This window comes from Petaurus breviceps, unplaced genomic scaffold (assembly GCF_028583685.1).
Source record: "Petaurus breviceps papuanus isolate PSGF00001 unplaced genomic scaffold, PetGlider_PUasm1.0 126, whole genome shotgun sequence".
Lineage (NCBI taxonomy): Eukaryota > Metazoa > Chordata > Mammalia > Diprotodontia > Petauridae > Petaurus > Petaurus breviceps.
The window spans coordinates 15001475-15012089 of record NW_027185655.1 but is presented as its reverse complement, the minus strand read 5'-3'; the positions used below and the strand labels follow the sequence as shown (position 1 = coordinate 15012089).

The 10615-nt window shown below is 37.7% G+C and overlaps 1 protein-coding gene across 22 annotated transcripts in view; it reads left to right on the top strand.

The window, feature by feature from the left end:
- MAPK10 (mitogen-activated protein kinase 10) overlaps window positions 1-10615 on the top strand; it is a 257723-nt gene that overhangs the window by 128438 nt on the left and 118670 nt on the right. For all 22 annotated transcript variants that reach the window (XM_069093364.1, XM_069093328.1, XM_069093333.1 and 19 more), the window contains one exon: window positions 3505-3659. The gene's annotated coding sequence lies outside the window, so the exon portion shown is untranslated. The remainder of the gene's footprint in view (window positions 1-3504; window positions 3660-10615) is intronic.

The window sequence follows — 10615 nt, the reverse complement described above, 5'->3', positions numbered from 1 at the left end:
CCTCCCTCCCTCCTTCCTTCCTTCCCTCCTTCCTTCCTTCCTTCCCTCCTTCCTTCCTTTTTCCTTTCTTTCTCTCTCTCTCTCTTCATTCATGCGATTCAGATAAAAACGAGCATTTCATGTGAATCTCACTCCAGTCTTACCATTTCTTCCGTGTTTGTATTCTCACTCCAAATATGATATCTACTAAATTCCATCCTCTTTATTTCTTTCCTAGTATATTTTCCCTTTCCTTTTTTTTCCTCTCAATATCATCAGAACAGAATAAAACCCTACCCAGTCCCCTGATTTGTTTTATCTAGCTTCCTCTGTGATACTTGAATACAATAAAGAGGGATTTTTCTCATCTCCTCCTTTCAGAATGTTAATAAGTGTTTTATTGTTGGTTAGCCTCTTCTACTTGCTAAAATATATTTACCATTTTACAGTATCTCAACTCCTGTATGTTCAATTCAAAGCTTCTACTCCCATCTGTTTTCCCCTTAGGGATTCTTGAAAATCCTCTATTCTCTTATTGAGTGCACTTTTCACTCTGTAGGATTCCCTCAGTATTGCAAGATAACTTATTCTTGGTTTTAAGCCTTTATCTTTTATATTTTGGAATGTCATGTTGCATCATATTCCAAGATTTTCTCTTCTTTATATTATTACTGCCAAGGCTTCTGAGATCCTGGCTGTGGTTCATTTGCATTTGGACTCTTTATTTGCTTGAAATATTTTCTCCTAGACCTGGAATCTCTGTGTTTTGACTGTGACGTTCTTGGGAGTTTATTTCAGGAAGTGGAAAATTATTTTCATTTTCTCTCTGAACTCCTGGGTTCTGGTTAATATGGGCATTTAAAATTTATCAATTCTTGAAATATACTATCTTGAGGCAAGACAGGCTTCTCTGACACGAGGCAGCTGCTACCAGGCTGGGTCAGGCAGGTTACTCAGCCATTGGGCTATTCTCAGGGTCCTGGCATCTCTACTAGACAGGTTGATTTATTCACTTCATGGGCCTGTCCTTGAAAGGGCAGCTGTAATCTTTTCCCACTGTCAGCCACTGGCTTGGTTAGGTAGTACTCTGCCTTTTTAAGCTGGAGTACTGCAGAAATGTTTCAGCCAGGGCAGCAAACCTTAGCTTAAGTTCATGTGAATTTGACAAAAAAGCTCTGCCTCTCTCAACTCTGTGGTGGTTTATTACCTCAATGCAGGAGATTGGAAAGGTCTTGCCTCTCATAGTTGACAATTTTTTTCCTAGTTCAAACCTCCTTCCCTCTATAAACCATTCTGGATTGTCTCAGAGCAATTTATTTCAGTTAATTTCACTTCATATTCCTTTGTGGATCTTGCAAATTAATGAATGAATAAAATTATTTCTTAATAAATGCTTTATTTATTCATTGATTCATAAGCACTGCCCTTGCTATGTCTTAAAGATACAAATAGAGAAGATAGTCCCTGATTAGGAGCTTTCATTCTTGTAGGGAGGATGATACATAGGAAAGGTTTCAGCAGCAAGTCAAGTGGAAAAGTTCCATGGTCTTTAGCATTCAGCAGCAAAGCAGATACTAATGCCTCTTTAATGTTGCTTTCACTGATAAAATATTATCAATTTCTGATGTTCAGCCATTTAACAGTGCCAAGGACTTTGGTATCATGCAATTTCTTTTCTGAGTCTTCAGTAGCTGTGACTAGGGACAAAGATTTGAATGCAGTCTATGTCCTCTTCATAAACAATTGAGGTATTCAAGCTTCCTCCCATTTTTAGGGTGAGAATGCCTTTTACATCTGCTGACTTTTCCCTTTACATTTTAGTTTCTGTTTTTTAACCTCTAAAAACCTTCGACTTTTGTTGAAATCTCACTGGGGCACCTCTTTTTATAAGCTCAGTGAGTGAATAAAAATGTAAAGCCCCTGCATGCCCACAGTACAATTCTTACCACTTAGCGTGGCATCTTATTCTAAGAAGAGATAAAACTAATGAATGGAAATTGTAAAACAGAATTTGGAATGCCTGGTCTTGTTCAAATTACAAACAGCATTTGCATACACAGACCCATGGTGGGGATGTACAGATGATGCAAAATAAGTTCATTCCAGAATAGTTTCAGATTGCCTATTTTATAATGGCTTCTTAACATTTAGACTTGAATTTGAATGTCTTATCTTCTGGAAATTTGTTATGTTTCAAACCACATATCAAATCTTTTCTATTTTTCCCTGTTTGTCTAGGGATAAGTCCTTTTTTTTTGTGGAAATAAATATTTCTAATACAGCAATGGGGATTATTGTTTTCCAAGTGGATCCCTTGGATTTCATGCATATTTTTTTTTCACAGAAATTATCTATAGTTGAAAAGAACAATTTACAATTTGAGAAAAGACCTAATGGATGTCAAAGAAGAAGCTGGAGTTTGGCTTCTTGTCTTGAGGGTGAAGTCAGATTTAAAAGAAGATAGAGGTTCCATGACAACTAGTAATAGATAAGAGCACCTTTCTTTACCTGGAGCTATTCCCCTTCTCTACCCATAATAAGTGTTCCAGGCCACTGCAATCAGTGAGTAGAGCCCCTACCATGGAAAACAGAATACTCACCACCTGATCAGTACTATTTATGCAAGCAATATTATGTCCAGAAAATTTTATAGCCATTCAACCCCAATGAGATCTTATCAAGGTGATTTGACTCTCAGAGCCCTTATTCTCAGAGTCTTACCTTTCTACTTTGTAAGTTAAGGAAACAATGTTTGAAACATTACAAATTTCCAGAAGATAAGACATTCAATCAAATTGAGGAATGTCTTATTACTCCTCCATGTATCATAAAAGGTTCCCTTTCCCCGCCTCCTCCCTCCGGAACACTTGATTGTTGATATTGAGGTTATACCACAGTTGTCTGGCAGCAGAGTACACAATACTAGTCAAGACCTTCCACATTATTGTATGGAAATTGTGGTATCTCCACATTAGTGGTATTTTTATCTTGTGAATAATGTATTCAAGGGATAGATTCAGCAGGGAAAATTCCAAACCCAAAGGGTCTTTGGGGTTACTACTCCTGCAAGGGTATACTTTCATATTGTTAGTGACCAATATCTGTATAAAAATGACTTCTTTCATCCTCCTTACTAACTCCCCTGTAGCACTTTGTTATGGTTTGGCTTTGATATGGTTTGGCTGTAACCTTTTACCTTCATAACCTCTCATCCCATCTCACATCAGGTTGGTGCCTCAAATATGTCATGATGTTGGTTTGCCTTGTTGGGTAAGAATCATATATTTATTACCCTTTAGTTCCAATTGGATGCTTAGTCAGAGATGAGCATTTCTTCTATTATTAGTCCTTTCACTAGATGGAAAAGCAGTATTTTTTTTTTGTTATACTTCTAACCACCATATAGCCCTTATGGACATATAGAGTTTTGCAATAACAACTTGACCTACTGATTCATCTAAAACACGCCCTGCTGTTCAACCTATGTTTTCACTCTCTGTACCCTCTTGTGCTCATCTCCTGCAGTATGGTGCCAGTGGTAGATGGCTACCTGGGGAAGCTGGAGGCCAACTGGAAGAGTCTGAATGGAGTCCCCTGGCACATGATCTATTTCTCCCTGGCTGCTTGGAAAATTTTCTCTTTGATTTGGGAGCTGTGGATCTTGGCAACCATATTTCTGGGTGAGTTAAACATGTTGTTTCTCTCTGGAATTTTCCTATGGATTCTATTATGATGTACTTTTTCCTCTTGTCATAATACTTCTGGATAATGTTATTTTTATGAGTTAGAAGAAAAACAAAAAGATTTTAAACTAGAAATCTACCCCTCCTGTCCCATGCCCAAAATACTCTGTTTTCTTGCCTCTGACTTCGAGATTCCCTGGTTTCCTTCAAGACTCAGCTGAAATCTCACCTCTGTAGAAGATCTTTCCCAGTCTTTTCCTTCACCACCAGCTGCTAATCCCTTCCTTATGAGATTACTTTCCATTTATACTCCGTGTGTGTGTGTGTGTGTGTGTGTGTGTGTGTGTGTGTAGTTTGTATATTATCTCTCCCATATAGTGTGGAAGCAGGGACTATGTTTTTACCTTTTTTAATCTTTTGCACTTAGCACAGTGCCTGATATGTAGTAAGCTCTTAATAAATGCTTGCTGACTGACTGAATGACTACAAATGCTAGAAAAACAAAAACTGAGATTGCAGTCTGCTTCTCAGCAAATTTCCATATATGGGCCTTCCAGTGTTTCCTTTGCTGCCTTGCTGTGTGTGTTCAGAGGTTCTCTGAATAGAGTGAATGACTGAGTGATTTAAAAAAATTTACAAAGCAAAAATACTATCACTCTGAGAAATGAGAAATTAATAAGAAAAGAAATAGTACTAAAATAGTAGTATTTAGAAATACTATTAGTAGAGATTTGCTAGTAGATATTCTACCAGAAATAAGTAATACTACTGAAAAACAAATGCTCTAAATCTTAGCTGTTATTATTATTCACAAATGCAAGCTCTTTTTTATAAGTTTAATCTTCATATTTTAGCACCGAGAGCCCAAAATGTTGGTTCGACCCTTGCCCTGGACACACGTGTTTCCCTCTATTATCATCCCTCAGCTTCTGCCTTGTTTTCTCTTTAGCTTATGATTGGAACCAGAAGATCCAAGAGTGTGTCCAATAGAGTGTGAGTTCCTGGACAACAGGAACTCTTTTTATCTATAGAGAACAACACAGTTCCTAGCATGTAGAAAGTATTTGATAAATGCTTGTAGATTTATTGATTGTTTGAGAGTGGCTGAATGGTTGCCTTTATATTCAAAGGGTATGGCAAGTGCCTTTGTTGCTCACTGCTTCATGGGAAAAATACACATCTTGATAAAATCACACATCTACTGGAAGATTAGAATATTGTTTGTACCTGTGGGTATATCCACCTTCTAATAATGAAGAAAAGAATTAGGTTTCAATGTGTATTAAAGTTTGATCTGTCCCAAAAACATGTTCTTTTTTTCCTTTCTAAGATGTTAATGTGTTGGTTAATCAAAACATAATGATGGAATCAAGAATAGTTAAGCTTGAGATAAGAATTCTTGACTGAGATATCTCATTGATTTCTTATCTTTCTACTTTCCATGTCCTTCTTTGCTAGCTCTTTGATTTTTTCTTTTCTTTTTAATATAATTTTAATTTTACTCTATTTTCCTTCATCTCTTCAATGTGCCAATGGAGATTTAACATCCCACACTAATTAGAAAATTGTTGAATAATTTTTTAGTCTTTTAATAAGTGGTACTTTATGACAACTTAAAATGTATGCAATCTTTTGCATATTTTATTTTTAAAGAAACTGTGATATAAGGGTAACAGAAGCATCAAGACTAAGTGCTAGAGGAAAGTGTAAGAGGGAATGCTTGATTGAGCTGGAGGAGGGATGAGGAGTTCTGATTGGTACTGGAGCTATTCCCTGAAGTAGGTGAAAGTTTTCAAAAGCCAGAGATCCAGAAAGTGGAGATGATCTATAAATAAACAAAGGTAGCAAGGCAAGATTGTATAATGATCTAGTTGTCTGGAACAGAGTATGTGAATGCCTAATGAGATTGGGGGTTGGAATCATGTTGTAGAAAGCCTTAACTGCTGGGCTAATGCATTTGCATTTTGACTTAGAGATGGCACCATATTGGAGTAATAAAGGATCTAGGTTAAAATTTTGCCTGTATTGTTTACTACTCATGTGACCTAGACAAAATCATGTCCTTTAGGGGCCTCAGTTTACCCATATCCAAGGTCCCTTCTACTTTTGTTGTGATCATGCATGGAACTGTTGAAAGTTTTTACACATTAGGAAGATGATTTTTGACAATTGTATAAAAAATAGATTAGAAAGGTAGGAGGGAGACCAAAAGTGATGGGGCCTGAACTAAGGTGGCAACAGTGTGAGTCAGATGTGAGAAATGTTATGGAAGTAGAAATTTATAGTATTTGGTTATGTGAGTAGGAAGGAAGAAAGAAGAATTGAGATAAGTGTGAAGTTTTGAGCCTTGCTGATGTGGATGAAAATGGCACTCCTAACAGAGGTAGATTAGTTCAGAGAGACGAGTTCAAATTAATGAGTTATTTTGTTTATGTTGAAAGGCTCCTCTACTGGCACATGTTAGGAATTAGAGAAATTTAAGGGAGATATTGGAGTCTATGTTTCTGTATTTCTTATGATTCTGTGAATGATTGGTTGTTTTATTTTATTACTTTTTAATATGTTCATAGTTTGTTACAAAATGAACAGTATGCTACAACTGATCTTTTATTTCCCCCCATAATAGTATTTTATTTTTTCCTATTGCATATAAAAATAGCTTTCAGGGCAGCTAGGTGGCGCAGTAAATAGAGCACAGGCTCTGGAGTCCCGAGAACCTGAGCTCGGATCCGGCCTCAGACACTTAACACAAAAACTAGCCTTGTGACCTAGGGCAAGTCACTTAAACCCAATTGCCCTCCAAAAAGCAAAAAAAAAAAAAATTAGCTTTCACTATTCTCTTTTATAAGATTTTGAGTTCCAAGTTTATCTCCCTTCTTCCCTGTTATGGGAATGAGAATTTAAGATCTTCTCTGCCCCTAGGCCCTTTGATAGGCTTAAGTGACTCTGAGAACCTTCCTTGATTTGAAAATATACTCTGCCCCCTAATAGGCTGAATGTGGTCACATGGAGCCTGTGGCAGGAGGTTTGTTTTTAGTTTGTGATTGGGCAGTGGGACAAGAGGGTTGTGACATTCTCTGAAGGCTATATGTACCCTGATGTGAGGCTTTGTTTTGGGGCTCACTTTGAGAAGTGTTGTGTGATTTGACCAGATGAAGCTCTGGGAAGCCATTGAGCCCCCTGGCTTTGAAAACCCAGATGTTGTTGCTTCCCTCTCTGATAGCTGACTAGGTATGGATGTGATGGTCAGAGAGCTGGAAGCCTGTCTGCTGATCTGTTTCTGTCTGCTTGTAACTTCTGCTTATAACTTGTTTGTATTCTCTGAAGTTCAGGATGCTGACTTTTTCTCCTGAACTAGGTAAATGGCATATGTTTGATTAAAGCAAGATTGTTAACCCATTTTGAGTTGCTTTTCTTTAGAAAAGCAGATCTAAGAACCTGTGTTGGCAGCCGCCCTGGGGATACTGGGGTGCTTGCTGCTACACTTCCCTACTCCCTCCTTAATACAGCAAGCATTCTGATATAGGTGATACAGCTCCAACTGATCTTGAGAATTTTTAATAACCTCTATATCCATTTTTGTCTATTTGAATTTTACTAAGGGAGTTGTTTCATCAATAAATTGAGTCCTTATAGCAAGTCTGATGAATATTCAGCAGTTCACTAGTTGGTCTGAGATTAAAAAAAATTGTATGACATTGTGTCCTCAAAAAGCTTATAATGTATTTAGGAAAATGGTACTGACAAATAAATTGCTGAAAAAGTACTTGTCCAACTGTACAATTCTAGATTAAATGCAATCGTGGTTCAGAGAAAAGGGAGAGAAAGAAAGTCTTCATGGAGGGAATAGTACCTAGGGTTTGAAAGATGGACTACATAAATGTAACATATAATATGTAAATAAGCTAAGTAGAGAAGACATTCCAGGTAGGGAAAGTAGTAGAATGGAAGACCACTATAGGAATATCCAATGATTTGTTTATGGTATTGCTACCAATGATAATTATCCACACAGAGAGACATTTTAAATCCAGGTTTTTAATATGCTCAGAGCAGAGGCTCAGGGTTCTAAATGGCCATTGAGACACAGACAAAGTTCTCTTTAGACTTATATAGTTACCAGTTAAGTGGAGAAAGAAAAAAAAAGATACAGATAACCAAAGGGAAGGGTAAAGATTTATATTCAAAGATAGCTTGTAAAATTTATAGCAGGCAAATGAGGAAGAGGGAGGTTTACATATAAAATGTAGTAGAACGGGAAAAATGACATCTGGAAAACTGATAGGTTAGCAAATGGTTAGCGTAAAAGAAAACCAATGTTCTTTTACCCCTAACCAGTTAATCATCTTGAGTTAATTTTTGGAATTCTCAGCTAAATTCTACACCATAAAGAAAGCCTCAGCCAAAGACATGATTTTCCTTACAATTAAAACAGCCATGCTGATGTCAAGTAGAAAGGAATTAAGAAAACTCTTATGATCTCTTTTGGTCATAGATTGAAATGAAATGTAAATCTGTGACCATATTCTTATACATCTTGTCAATCTCCTCTCTGGATGCCTCAGTACTGGTTTTATGACAAGCATTTCCAAAGACATACATATATCAGTCATTGAGTACAATAGCAAAACAAGAATAATATAATAAGAAATATTGGCATTATATCATAACTTCCTTGGTTTAGCCCATTCCAGCCAACCAACGACAAATATCCATTTAAATAGCATGTTCCTTATGCTGTTGTCTAGGGTTTAGCCATCCCATTGAAGACATCTACTTCTGGGAAACATTTTCCCTTGGAAATTCTTTGCCAAAAGTGTCTGTCCCAGACCAATATTCACAAAATGTCCAATTCAGTTCAAACATCCTGGTGTCCTTAACCAGGATATCACTTGCCAATAGTACATGGAATAGGTCTCATTCGCAGGGCAGTTTTGGAGAGCAGATCCTCTTAGTACATCCACTTCCCAGGTTCCAAGTCATTTTCAGAAGTTCCCTAGTTAATGTTGTTTAAACCTGCTGGTGCTAAGACTTAGTAAAATTGAGTAGGACCTGAAAAAATCTAGTCACATTGACCTTCCAGCAATTAGTACGTATGACAGAAACCAGTTCAGACTTTATGGAGCTCACTTTATAAACAAAGTCTTGGAAAGAGCATAAATTATGGTTTTTGTACCTCATCTGAAAGTTGAGACTTTCAGTCTTCTCATACAACCTTTTCTTTCTATATTTACCTGCTATGTTATATCTGTATGATATGAATAATGCTATCCATAAGCTAGAGAAAGAATCAGACTTCGAAAAATAAGACCCTTTTGTCCCTTGATATTATCAGAGTGAGACTTCAAACAGAAAAAAAAAGAATCTTGCACTTAGTTCACCAAATAAGACACAGGATATTTTTTAAACAAGTTGAATCTTTAGTAAAAAAAAAAAAAGACTACTCTGTTAAAACCTATTCCTTGTAATTAGTTGCTCTCTAGTATTCATCCCAATTTGAAAACTGGCCTTAATCTTAATCAAGCAATTAGACCAGACTAAAGGATTCAACTGTGCACTGTAATTCTCTTTCTTTCTGAAGCTTCCTGAGATAGAGCACAGACCCTGATCATACTTTCCTAAACCCAATAGAAATGGTTCCTGCTTGTGCCTGGCAAGTTGAATACATGTACTGGACTCTGGTTTTGTGACTTTTGTCTTTTCTTTGTTTTAGGTGGGCAATCCTGGTTTGAAATTCTTATCTTGTATAGCAACATTATGAATTCAAGTTCTGAGGAGCTCCCAAGTTCTTTAGTGGAATGTGACTGGCAGTGTTAGGAAATGCCCACATTGGAGAAGATGACCACAGGCAGGAAGGGGAATCCAAGAGTGGTATCATTAGCAAGAATCCTTGGGAGGAGACCTCACCAAATGTAGTGGAACCAGCCAAGGGCAGTGGCACCTCAGAGCCAAGCTTCTCTTAAGGAAAGTGAATTCAGGTCTCAGCAGGGCAGCGTCCAAGCACTCAGGCTCATGGCGCTAGACCTGGGGCGCCTAGCACAGGGCAAGAGTAGTGATTGTTGGCCTGTCCTGGCAGTAGATTCTGGCAGAAGAGGCATCAGCCATGGGCACAGGTCCCTTGGATCTCTTCCCTAAAGAACTTTCCATTCATATCCTTTGACTTTTTATCAGTTAGGCATTGTTTATTACTTGAACTTGCTATGTCCAGTCTCCCTCCTTTTCCAGTTATAAGGTTCTCTGATTATACCTTTTACATTTCTTCTTTTGTACAATTCTTTGTTGGTACAGTCAGTTCTGCTATAGTGTGCTTGGAAAAAGCAAATTTGTTTCAGCACAATTGATATGGTAGGGAACACTCTGAACACAATGTGAATTTCACAGATTTTGTCCTTGGGAAACAGCTGGAAAGCTGCACCATTCCATAATAGCTCACAATCTGCAGCCTTCCCAACACCCACTTCCACAAGCAAACTTCAGATCCTTTTAAAGATAAAATTCTGTATTTATTGTGTGTCTTCTGGTGCAGGGGGTGGTTTGAGGGGGGAAGGAGGGCTGGTTCACACCCACCTAATTCATTCTTCATTCCCTAATATCCACCCCTCACCACTGTCTTCTGCTGCCTCAATGTCCGTTGTGGAATTACAACCTACAGAAGCAGCCCTCTCAACCTTTGCAGTGGACTTTGCCAGCATGGGGCCATGGGAACTGGGGCACAAACCAATCAGCAGCCCAAGGCTGCCACTATTTCTTAACCATTTAACATGTATAAAATTGTGCTACTGTTTTTATTGGGTTACTACCCTTTTTTAAATGTGTCAATGAAGAATTTTTTTGAGAACTTAGCCTACAATCCCTGTTGTTTTTATTGTACAATTTTGCATAGTGTGGTGACTTAGGAATACATATGAACTGGCTTACACAGACTTGTGCATGGATCTGCTGTCACTTCTAGA